The sequence below is a fragment of the Oryctolagus cuniculus genome, chromosome 12 (assembly GCF_051225735.1).
Source record: "Oryctolagus cuniculus isolate XC-2025 breed Fujian yellow rabbit chromosome 12, ASM5122573v1, whole genome shotgun sequence".
NCBI classification, from domain to species: domain Eukaryota; kingdom Metazoa; phylum Chordata; class Mammalia; order Lagomorpha; family Leporidae; genus Oryctolagus; species Oryctolagus cuniculus.
The window spans coordinates 102,184,455-102,197,369 of NC_142878.1; the positions used below are offsets into that span (position 1 = coordinate 102,184,455).

The following is a 12,915-nucleotide window of genomic DNA, read 5'->3' on the forward strand; positions in this document are numbered from 1 at the left end:
TTAAATGCTGCATCATTGTTTGCGAATAGCAAAAGACACAAAATATTCTTGCGTAAAATAAACTGAGAAAAAAATTGGTTCTGTCGTCTCCTGCGGTCACCTGCTCCATCCATGTCTGCTCCACTATTAACAATTTGGTATTAATATTGTCAGCTGTATTTACGTACACAGATGAGGGACCTTTAAAATGTTTATCATGAAACAACTTTGTGTAGATTTCAAAATTTTTGCACCAAAATAAACTTGTCTTTTAATTCCGTTTTTCATGAACTTTTGGAAGTACCCTCTTTTTTTTAAAAAAGGTTTATTTGTTTATTTGAAAGTCAGGGTTATATAGAGAGAGAAAGAGAGCGAGAGCGAGAGAGAGAGAGAGAGAGAGAGACAGAGGTCTTCCATTCGATGGCTCACTCCCCAGTTGGCTGCAATGGCTGGAGTTGTGTAGATCCCGACCTAGGAGACAGGACCTTCTTCTGGGTCTCCCACCTGAATGCAGGGCCCCACGGACTTGGGCCATCTTCTACTGCTTTCCTAGGTCATAGCAGAGAGCTGGATCAGAAGTGGAGCAGCCGGGTCTTGAACCGGTGCCTGTATAGGATGCCAGCGCTGGAGGCAGTGGCTTTACCTGCTCTGCCACAGTGCCGGCCCCTAGAAGTACCCTCTTGTAGACACACAGTTTTAGATTTTTGTTTTTCTGTTTTATTTTTAAATGCAAGATCACCCGAAGTGGATCGTTCCGCAGCTTCCTTTTTTGAATGCCGTATTATTTCTTACGGTTATTTCGGCGTCATGCGTACCACATTTGAACAGTTTCGTAGCTTTCCATTTGTTAGCTCCCGTTTTCCTGTGAGTGGACATGAAAAGGGCTCAGTGATTTGCACATTGACTTCCTTTATTCGCCCCATAGGCTGATGAGCAATCTCTAGAAAATGATGCTGCAGATTAGAGTGACTGCACATTTTAAATGACAGTGGACATTGCCAAATCACCGTCCAAAATGCCCCACTGCCAAGGCCATTACCTTGTGAATACTTGCTTCTCCACACCCGTGTCGGTGGGCTCCAGTTTCTTCCGAGCACTTGTGGGTACAAAGTGACCCACTCTTAATTTGCCTTTCCCAGTTACTTGTCAGGTTAAGCAGTTTTTCCCCCTGTATTTTGATTTGCCATTTATGCTTCCTTATGTTTGTCTACATCATTTGTTCCTTTTCCTTTGGGTGGTTATCTTTGTCTTATTGTTTCATAGGAATTCTTTATATTTGAGGATATTAATAATTCTCCCACAGTTTGCCACTAATCTTTGAGCTGCGTATGGAGTGTTTTGTTTGCTTTTCATTTTTGTTATTGTTATTTAGTTTGTTTAATTTTTAGTATTTAACAGCTTTTATTTTGATGGAATCAAATTTTTCAATCTTTTTATTTTGTGCCCTGTTGAGAAGAGTTACTGTAGTTTTGCGATAGTTTTTGTTAAGGGTTTTCTTTATTTTTAAAAGATTTATTTATTTACTTGCAAGTCAAAGTTACAGAGACAAAGAGCGAGATCTTCCACCTGCTGGTTCCCTCCCCAGTGACCGCATGGCCAGGGCTGACCCAGACTGAAGCCAGGACCCTTTCTCTGGGTCTCCCATGTGAGTGCCAGGGCCTGTGTAGTTGAGCTGTCTTCCCAGCTACCTTTTCCAGGCCATAGCAGAGAGCTGGATTGGAAGTGGAGCAGCTGGGACTTGAACCGGCGTCCCTATGGGATGCCGGCACTGCAGGTGGTGACTTTTCCAAGCTACACCACAGCCCTGGCCCCTAAAATATTTTCTTAATACTCGGATCTTTATCATATGGACTTTATTTTTATAAATCACACTTCCACATTTTCAGCTGTACCGGTTTACAGTGTGTGAGTGAGCCAGTTCTCCGTGTTCCTGCTGCCGTTTGGTGTTGTCCCTATGTTTTATTTTAGATATTCTGATGGATGTGCAGTGATATCTCAATTGCGGTTTTATTTTTAAAAAAATATTTATTTATTTGAAAGGAAGAATTAACAGAGAGAGAGAGAGAGGAAAGAGAGAGGAGAGAGAGACAGAGAGAATCTTCTATCCACTGGCTCACTCCCAAAATGTCTTCAAAGGCCTGGACTGATCCAGGAAGAAGCCAAGGGCCCAGAAGTCCATCCAAGTCTCCCAAGCACTCAGACTACCTTCTGATGCCTTCCTGGGTGCAGTAGGAGGGAGCTGGATCAGAAGTGGGATGTGAGTGTTGCAGGTGGTGGCTTAATGCACTGTGCCGCAATGGCGGCCTCCCAGCTGTGGCTTTAGTTTGCATTTACTTAGTGACTGATGATGTTGAGCATCGTTTCTTGTACTTGCCTGCATCTGATTATCCTCTTTAGTGAAGGGTCTCTATGTCTTCTTCCCATTTTCTAATTGGGTTGTATTTTTGCTGGCAATGGCTAGGGCTAGGCCAGGCCCATGCCAGGAGCTAGGAGCTTTATTGGGGGCTTGCATGTGGGTGCAGGGGCCCAAGAACTTGGGCCATCCTCTGCTGCCTTCCCAGGTGCATTAGCACGCAGCTGGAATGAAAGTGGATCAGCCGGGACTTGAACCAGTGCCCATATGGGATGCCAGCATTGCAGGTGGCAGCTCAACTCACTATGCCACAATGCCAGCCCAGGCCCATATATTCCAAATATATGTCTTTTTTCATCTGTGTGGTTCGCGAAATATATCCTCTCGCACAGTAGCTTATCTGTTTATTCTTTAGACAGGGTCTTAAAGATCAGAAGATTACAATTTTGATAAACTGAAGCAGCATTTATTGGCTTTTCCTGTTACAAATTGTGCGTTTGGTACAGACCCTAAACGCATTCCTTGCCTGGCCTGGGTGCAGGATTTTCTCCTGTGTTATCTCTGAAGAATGAGAAGAATGAGACGGAGATTGAGGGCCACTTACCCTGCCCGTGGCTGTCCAGTTGTCCTCCAACACACACGCACTGCTCACAAGCTGCATTCTCCGGCTTCCTTCCAAACTCGATATCCATCCTTTAAGGTGTTTCTCAGCTCAACATGAAAACTGTCAGGCTAACACGTGCATATAGCTTGGAAAGCTGCTGCCACGGGGTCAGCATGTGTGAAACACTGCGGTCTCCCGAGGCTTCCTCAGGGGGCACCCTTTCACCTCTCTGAACCCATTTCGTTTGGTACTTAATGCTAGTATTTTACATCAGACGCTTATGTTGCTATTTCTTGGTTTTTCCAGTTTTGGGTCATATCTCTGGTTTCCTGATGTGAAAGATGAGGATTTAGATGTTGGTCTTCAGTGTGTTGTACACTGTCTCCCCCCATCACTCCAGCTCACTTAGAATCACTTTTTTTTAAATAAATGACTATTTATTATCTGAAAGATAGAGAGTTACAGAGAGGAGAGGCAGAGAGAGCTTTTCCACCTGCTGGTTCACTCCCCAAATGGCTGCAACAGCCAGAGCTGAACCAGGCCAAAGCCAGGAGCCAGGAGTTTCATCTGGGTCTTCCATGTAGGTGCAGGGCCCCAAGCACTTAGGCCAAACTCCGCTGCTTTCCCAGGCACGTTAGCAGGGAGCTTGATTGGAGGTGGAGCAGCTGAGACTCAAAGCCGCACCCAGACAGGATGCTTGTGCTGCAGGCTGGGTCTTTAGCCCACTCGGCCCCAGCACTGGCCCCCATACAGTCACTCTTTTGGTTAAATATTCGTTGCCTAACCATCAGCCCATTCTCTTGATTTTTTTTTTTTTTTTTTTGACAGGCAGTGTGGACAGTGAGAGAGACAGAGAGAAAGGTCTTCCTTTTGCCGTTGGTTCACCCTCCAATGGCCGCCGCGGCCAGCGCGCTGTGGCCGGTGTGCTGCACTGATCCAAAGGCAGGAGCCAGGTGCTTCTCCTGGTCTCCCATGGGGTGCAGGGCCCAAGCACTTGGGCCATCCTCCACTGCACTCCTGGGCCACAGCAGAGAGCTGGCCTGGAAGAGGGGCAACCGGGACAGAATCCGGCGCCCCAACTGGGACTAGAATCCGGGGTGCCCATGCCGCAGGCGGAGGATTAGCCTAGTGAGCCACGGCGTCAGCTCTTTTTTTTTTTTTTTTCTATCCTCTGCAAGTTCATGTCCACAGAGGGATTGCGTCCTGTACTCCTGTTTCGTTTCCAGTCCTGTACAGCTGTTGTCTGGATTGCTGTAGCGGTTAAGCCCTGGTGTCAGAGGAGGGTAGATCCTCTAACTGCGGTTTTCTTTCTCAACGTTTCTCGATCATTCTCGTTTCTTTGCATTTCCATGTGATTTGTAGGATCAGCTTGTCGATTGGTACACAAATGAACAGGCTCAGAGTTTGACTTGGATTCAGTTGAATCTGTAAACAAATTTAGGGGACATTGAAACCTTAATAGTATTGAATATTCTAACCTTGAACCCGATCTAGTTTATTTTCCGTTTATTCAGGTCTCCTTTAATTTCTCTCGGCATTGTCTTGCTCTTTTCAGAAGATAGGTCTTTCACATTTTCCATCTGTCTGTAAGCATTTCATATTTTGATATTATTGTAAATGCATTTTCATAGATTTCCTTTTGCATTGTTTTCATTGCTAGTCTGCATTTTTGTTTTTATAGCTAAAAGTGCACTTGATTTTTGTGTATTGATCTTGTATCTAGCCATATTGCTAAATTCACTTAGTTTTAGTGGCTTTTTAAAAGATTTCTGGAGTTTTTGTTTGTAGATGATCTTGTCATCTGCAAATAATGGCATTTTTACTGCACGTCTGGATGATTCTTACTTGTTTTTCTTGCCTTTTGCACCTGCTAGAGCCTCCAGCGTAATATTGAATAGAAACGGTTGGAGGCAATGGACTTGCCTCATCCCTGACCTAATGAGGGAAGCCTTTGGAGGTTCACAATTACGATGGTAGCTGTGAGATTTTCACCTTCGTCTTAGATTGAACCAATGCCCTCCCAGCTTTCTGAGTTTTCATCAGGAACAGGGTTTTTTTTTTTTGTTTTGTTTTTGCATTTTTGTCAAATTTTTTTTTTGGCATCTGTTGAGTTGATCATTTCTTTTTTTTATGTCTAGTTTAGTGAACATGATGAATTGCATTAAATTAATGATATCAGCATTGCATTCCTGGAATAAGCCTTCTGCAGGAAGGCTTTTTAAAAATAAACATTTAAAAAATGTTTCAGACTTACAGGAAAAACACCAAGTGTTCCATAGTGTCCCTTCCCCTATGATTATTAACAACGTATTCACATGGTGTGTTTGTTAGAATCCACGGCCTGAGTTGGTATGTTACTGTTACCGGAAGTCCCTGCTTTCCTTAGGCTTTGGATGGCGTCCTTTTTCTGCTCCAGGGTCCCAGCCAGGGCGCCTGGACTTCACTCCCCAGGCCTGCTGAGGCTCCTCTCGGGGGGGCAGTTTCTAAGACTTGCCTGTTTTTAAGGAGCCAAACAGCTCTGGAGAGTCCTGTTCAGATATTCTGTAGCACGTCTCCAACTTGGGATCTATCCAGGGTTTTGTCTTGATGAGTCTGGGGCATTGTGTCCGTGGAAGACCTTGGACATAAAGTGCCATTCTCATCACAGGATGATCAAGTATATCTTGTTGATGTGAGCGACCACTGTCAGTGTGAGTGACCAGTGTCGGTGCTGATCTTGGTCAGCCTAGGGGTGTTTGTCAGAGTTCTCTTCGTTAAGGTTTCACCTTTCTTTTTTATGTGAAGGTTTTAGCAACAAATCCTCTCTCTCTCTCTTTCTCTCTCTCTCCCTGCCCCTCTCTCTCTTTCTCTCTGACTCTCTCTCTCTCTCTCTCTCTAACATATTGAGGCTTTCTATTTCTTACTGAGTGAGCTTTGGAACTTTGTGTCTTTCCAAGCACATGTGCATTTCATCTGTGTTGTCAGATCTGCTGGCCTCCAGTTGTTGACCTCATTAAGATGCATAGAATTTGTCCTCATGCTACCTCCCTCATTCATTTCTTTTCTTTTCTTTTTTTTTCTTTTTTATTTTTTTGACAGACAGAGTGGATAGTGAGAGAGAGAGACAGAGAGAAAGGTCTTCCTTTTGCTGTTGGTTCACCCTCCAATGGCCGCCACAGCTGGCGCGCTGCGGCCGGCGCACCGCGCTGATCCAGGAGCCAGGTGCTTCTCCTGGTCTCCCATGGGGTGCAGGGCCCAAGCATTTGGGCCATCCTCCACTGCACTCCCTGGCCACAGCAGAGAGCTGGCCTGGAAGAGGGGCAACCGGGACAGAATCCGGCGCCCCGACCGGGACTAGAACCCGGTGTGCCGGCACCGCTAGGTGGAGGATTAGCCTAGTGAGCCGCGGCGCCGGCCTCATTCATTTCTGAACTTTGTACATTGTGCCTTCCCTCTTTTCTTGATCATTTTATCAACTGTGTTGAACTTCTCGAAGAACCGGTTTTGTGTTTCATTGATCCTTCTCTGCTGCATTGACACCTGCTTTGATGTTCTGACTGCTTTGGATGTCGTTTGCTCTTCCTCGAGTGTCTGGTGGCAGCTCTGAGTTCACTGAGTCCCTTCTTCTTTCCTGGTGTTGTAAATGTGTTCAGTGTGCTCGGTTTCCCTGTAAGTTCTGCATCAGCGGCATCTCTCAGGTTTCAATGTTGTGCTTTCATTTCCCCCCTTGATTCAAAAGACTTTCTTGGGGCCAGTGCTGTGGCTAAGCCCCCACCTGTGGTGCCGGCATCCCATCCCATTTGGGTGCTGATTCAGGTCCCGGCTGCTCCTCTTCTGATCCAGCTCTCTGCTGTGGCCTGGGAAAGAAGCAGAAGATGGCCCAGGTCCTTGGGCCCCTGCCCCTGCGTGGGAGACCTGGAAGAAGCTCCTGGCTCCTGGCTTCAGATCAGCCCAGCTCTGGCTGTGGTAGCCATCTGGGGAGTGAACCAGCGGATGGAAGACTCTCTCTCTCTCCTTCTCTCTGTTTGTAACTCTATCTCTCAAATAAATAAATGAAATCTTACAAAAAAAAAAAAAAAAGAGAGACTTTCTAATTTCACTTTGATATTTTCCCTAACTCCTGGTTTTTTTTGAAGGGTGTTATTTTGTTTCCACATATGTGGGTATTTTCCAGATATCTCTCTTAGATTTCTAATTAATTCCATTTTTGGTCAGATAACAGTTCTCTCAGACTTTTTGAAACTTGCTTTATGGCTCAGACTGGGATCCATCTTGGTAAAAGTTCTCTGTGCACTTGAAAAGAAGTGTGTTCTCTTCTTGTTGAGTGGAGCATTCTATACATGTCGATCAGGAAAAAATGTCAATTATGTCAAGTTGTATGATATTGTTATTCAAGCCTTACATAGCCTTACCGGCTTTCTCGCGTTTCTTTTCTATAATGTTAGGGTAAGAAATATTGAAATCTCTGGTGATAACTGTGGGTTATCCCGTTTTTCCTAGAAGGTGTGTCAGGAGTGTGGCGAGACTGGTGGCATTCCCTCCCTTCCTGCAGGCTCCTCGACCCTTGTAGTTTAATTGCCCATATTGTTTTAAATACGGGGCTTATTCTTCACTTCCATAAATGCCTGCTTCTCTGTTCTCTTGACTTGCCCACCTTTGAACTCCAGGTAGAAGCTGAAACTTCTGGCTTCCTCCTGGGTCTCGCCCTCTCCTGCTTTTCCATCTGGGTCCTCTGAGGAAGTGTCTGTCGCCTTTGCGTTTCATTTGGATCGCACCATTCAGTTACTTAGCCCATCTGCCGAATTTCTTGGTCTGGTTGTATTAGTTTCTCATGGGAACCAATGTGGCTGAAGATAACACAAGTGTATGCTCTGTATTACACTTCCGGGGTGGGGGTGTCACATCTCCCTGCCTCCCTCTGACTCCTGCATCCTTAACTGATGGGCTCGTGTGATTGCATCAGGCCCTCACACGTGATTCTCTGATTACTTTGGGCCAGGCTCCACACTCGGGTGGAACCTCCCCCTCTCAAAGTCTGTCCTGTAATCCTGTCTACACATTCTGCTTTTGCAATGTAAGGCAACATGGTCACACATTCTGAAGGTTAGGAAGTGGACGTTTTGGGAAGGCCTACCACCCCAGTGTTCACATTTCTAAGATTTTTATTGTATGAGTAATTACATTACACTTCTAAGAAGTCTCCTGTTGGTGCCTGCATTGCTTCTTATCCCCTTGAACGGTTGTTTAGATCTGGTATCTACCTGTGAACATTTGTTTTTTGTTTTATTTGAAAGACGGAGAGACGGGGGAGGGGGCTCAGGGAGGGAGATCTTTGATCTACTGGCTCACTCTTCAATGCCTGTGATGGCAAGGATTGAGCCGGGCAGAAACCAGGAGCCTGGAACTCAGGCTGGGTCTCCCACGTGAATGACAAGGACCCGAGCGCTTGAGCCCTCACCTGCTGCCTCCAGGGTGCACATTAGCAGGAAGCTGGATTGGAAGCAGAGTAGCAGGGCTCAAACCAGGCACTTGGGTATAAGATGTGGGCATCCACATCTCTATCTGATGCACCAAAGCCCGCCCCTCTCACGTCTACTTCAGAAGGTTTTGTTCATAGTACACATTTTTCAGAACTTTTTGAAGACCTGGTGTATGCATGGATTTCAGAATTTTTTTGCACTAGAATCAACTAATCTTTTACTTCTATTTTCCATGGACTTTTTAAAAAATATTTCAAAACGTATTTGAAGGGCAAAATTACAGAGACAGAGATAGATGGCTAGAGATAGAGATAAAGATAGAGAGATATAGATAGAGAGACTAAGAGAGAGAGAGAGGGAATCTTCCCTCGCTGGTTCACTCCCCAAGTGACTGCATGGCTATTGTTGAACCAGGCTGAAGCCAGGATCCTGGAACTCCATCCGGGAGTGGTGCAGGAGCCCAAGCACTTGAGCCATCTTCCATTGTATTCCCAAGCCATTAGCAGAGAGCTGGATCAGAGGAGGAGCAGCCAGGACCCGAATCCGTGCCCATATGGGATACTGGTGCTGCAGGCAGAGGCTTAGCCTACCACACCACAGTGCTGGCCCCCAGAGCCACAATTTGACCTGGAATTTTTTTTTTTTTTTTTTTTTTTTTTTAATTTTTGACAGGCAGAGTGGACAGTGAGAGAGAGAGACAGAGAGAGAAAGGTCTTCCTTTGCCGTTGGTTCACCCTCCAATGGCCGCCGCTGCAGCCGGCGCACCGCGCTGATCCGATGGCAGGAGCCAGGATCCAGGTGCTTTTCCTGGTCTCCCATGGGGTGCAGGGCCCAAGCACCTGGGCCATCCTCCACTGCACTCCCTGGCCATAGCAGAGAGCTGGCCTGGAAGAGGGGCAACCGGGACAGAATCCGGCGCCCCAACCGGGACTAGAACCCGGTGTGCCGGCGCTGCAAGGTGGAGGATTAGCCTATTGAGCCACGGCGCCGGCTCTGGAATGTTTTTAATGTCCAGTTTTAGCAGAGAATGCAGGCCTCAGGTTTAGAGCCTTTTGCAGGCAATAGTATCCAAGTCAACTTAATAAAACTGCACATTTTCCATCATCATCGCTGTCACAGTCACAGTCTCTTTAAAACACATGGTACTAGTTTTCACTTTACATTTTTTAAAGATGTATTTATTTATTTATTGACAGGCAGATTTAGACTGAGAGAGAGAGAGAGACAGAGAGAGAGAGAGAGAAAGAAAGATCTTCCTTCCGTTGGTTCACCCCCCAAATGGCCGCTACGGCTGGCACGCTGCGCCGATCCGATGGCAGGAGCCAGGTGCTTCCTGCTGGTCTCCCATGTGGGTGCAGCACCTGGGCCATCCTCCACTGCCCTTCCGGGCCACAGCAGAGAGCTGGACTGGAAGAGGAGCAACCGGGACTAGAACCCGGCACCCATATGGGATGCTAGCGCCGCAGGCGGAGGATTAGCCAAGTGAGCCACGCACCGGCCCCATCTGCCCTTATGACTTAATCACATCTCTTAATATGGTTGCAATGGGGAATAGTTTTTAACACAGGGACTGGGGGGTGCGGGCCCCGACATTCAGACCATAGCAGATGGAGATACACTTCAGGCACCAGTGGGTAACCCCTGCCCTCACAGTGAAGGAACGCCCTTGACTTAGACCCTGGTCAGCTTTCCAGGTGAGCTGGTTCTCTTGTCCTTGCTTGGCTCCCGGGAATCTTCCCCATCTTCCAAGGCCATATCTGAAGTGGGCTGTGGAAGCCCACCCTCTCCGGGATGTGTGCTCACTGCTGCTCGTGGGCCTGGAGGGCTCCCTAAGATTTGATAGATGCAGATGTTTTCAGGATGGGTTTGTGCTTCGTCTTACGGTTTCGTTCCTTCAGAGAGGCAGTGAGCTTCTGATGTGTCCCAGGTCTGTTAACTCTGTGCCTGTAATCACAGTCAAGGCTGTTTCTTTTTTTAAAATTTATTTGACAGAGTTATAGACAGTGAGAGACAGAGAGAAAGGTCTTCCTTCCGTTGGTTCACTCCCCCAAATGGCCGCTACGGCTGGCACGCTGTGCTGATCCGAAGCCAGGAGCCAGGCGCTTCCTCCTGGTCTCCCATGGGGGCACAGGGCCCAAGTACTTGGGCCATCCTCCACTGCACTCCCGGGCCACAGAAGAGAGCTGGACTGGAAGAGGAGCAGCCGGGACTAGAACCCGGCGCCCATATGGGATGCTGGCACCACAGGCAGAGGATTAGCCAAGTGAGCCACGGCGCCGGCCCAAGGCTGTTTCTTAACTGTAGCTCTTTTGACCGCTCCATGTCTCTCCTTGCTTGTCTAACTCATGTGCAGCTCTCGTTCGGAGGCTACTTGGAGACCACTGAGACAACATAGTTGAATGGGAAGGCAATGGCTTTAACCTTTGCCACTCAGCTGGCTTCCTATGTTCTTTTTTCAAAGGTTTATTTATTTATTTGAAATGCAGAGGAGAGAGAGAGAGAGACAGAGAGAGACAGAGAGAGAGAGAGAGAGAGAGAGAGGAGCTCTTTCATCTGCTGATTCACTCCCCAGATGGTTGCACTGGCCAGGGCTGGGCCAGGTGGAAGCCAGCAGCCAGGAGCTCCATCCAGGTCTCCCACATGGGTGGCAGGGGCCCAAGTACTTGAGCCATCATTGCTGCTTTCCCAGACATGTTATCAGAAAGCCGCATCAGAAGCAGAGCAGCCAGGAAGCCGGGACACGAACAGGTACTCCCATCTGGGAGGCTGGCATTGCAAGTAGGAGCTTAACCCGCTGTGCCACAGTGCCTGCCCGGGCTTCCTTTGTTCCCTGGAGGACTCTCAGAGCAACTTGGGACGGCAACCCGTGCACCTTCTTATTCTTCGGGGACAGAAGCAGGGGGCCTTGCTGGTGTGCCAGGACCCGGCCTCAGATCGTTCCTTCTCCTCTTTATCTTGACTTGCAAACTGCACAGGGCCTGTGTTTCCTGCAGTAAGTTGCTGGGCACATCAACGAGGAGCTCATGCTCACCAGCGTTCGGCCTTTATCTGACTCCTGTCTTTAGAGCGCTTGGTAGGTGGTCCGCTTTCAAAGTTCCCATAAGCAAACGTTTTAGCAAATGTGTGGCCGTACCCCAGGAGGGGTCACCGGCTTCCACATGTTTCCTCTCCACCACTGCCTGCCCACTGAGTCACCGCCTCCAGGTTTAGATCGCGTGTTGGCAACACCCCACTTCTGGTGCTGGTTTCTGTAATACTTTGGGGTGGTGGTAGCTACTGTAGACTCGAGAAAGAAAAGGTTCAAACGAGATAGGGATTAAGCGTGGAAGCTCACGACCAGAGATTGATTCTTTTTAAAATGATTTTTATGTATTAATTTATTTGGGAGGTGGAGAGAGAGTGAGTGGACAGAGAGCAAGCTTGCACCCACTGTTCTCTCCCCGAACGCTCTCAACAGGGGCTGGACTTAGGCTGAAGCTGGGGTCCTAGAACTCAGTCCCAGTCTGCTGTGGGGATAACAGGGACCCAAGTACTTGAGGCATCACCCCCTGCCTCCCAAGGTCTGAATTAGCAGAAGGCTGGAGCGAGGAGCTGGAACTGGAAGGTGAACCCAGGTAGTCAGAGGTGGGACACTGGTGTCTCAAGCACTAGGCCAAATGCCCAGCCCAGAGATTTGCTCTTTAAAAATATATACATATGTATTTATAAATATATATAGATATATAAATTTATATATATTTTAAAGATTTATTTATTTATTTGAAAGTCATAGTTACACACAGAGAGAAGGAGAGGGAGAGAGAGAAAGAGAGAGAGAGGCTGAGAGAGAGAGAGAGAGAGAGGTCTTCCATCCACTCATTCACTCTCCAGTTGGCTGCAATGGCCGGAGCTGCACTGATCCGAAGCCAGCAGCCAGGAGCTTCTTCTGGGTCTCCCACGCGGGCGCAGGGGCCCAAGGACTTGGGCCATCTTCCACTGCTTTCCCAGGCCATAGCAGAGAGCTGGATCAGAAGTGGAGTAGCTGGGACTTGAACCTGCGCCCATATGTGATGCCAGCATTGCAGGCAGCGACTTTACCCACTACACCACAGCACTGGCCCCCAGAGATTTATTCTTAGGGAAATGAGTCTGATGTGGCTCTCCCCACTCCACTCCCATCCCACAGGCAAGGACTCAGTCATGTGACACACCTGGCTGCAAAGGCTGTGGGGAGGCGAGCTGGACACTCCCCCTCCTGACCATGATCGCAGCGCTGTAGGAGAAAGGAGAAGGTGTGGGTGGCCAGCTGGCTTTCTGTAGTAGAGACATTTACTGCAGACTTATCGTGGAAGAAAATGCCTGTCTGTCACTCACTGCCCTCCCCGTAGGGTTCCAAATAATTCGTTTCTGTTAGAATGTGGTACCGGGTGCATTCCCAAAAGCAATGTTGGGATGTATATTAGGATAGCTTTCTAGGTACAGGATGCCGGAGTGAACATTTTAGGATTCATGCTCCTCCGTTTTTTTTTTTTTTAAAGCCT

The 12,915-nt window shown here is 47.7% G+C and overlaps 1 protein-coding gene across 8 annotated transcripts in view; it reads left to right on the top strand.

The window, feature by feature from the left end:
- Positions 1-12,915, top strand: part of SH3GL3 (SH3 domain containing GRB2 like 3, endophilin A3) — a 160,534-nt gene that overhangs the window by 115,101 nt on the left and 32,518 nt on the right. The gene's annotated exons all lie outside the window — the stretch shown is intronic.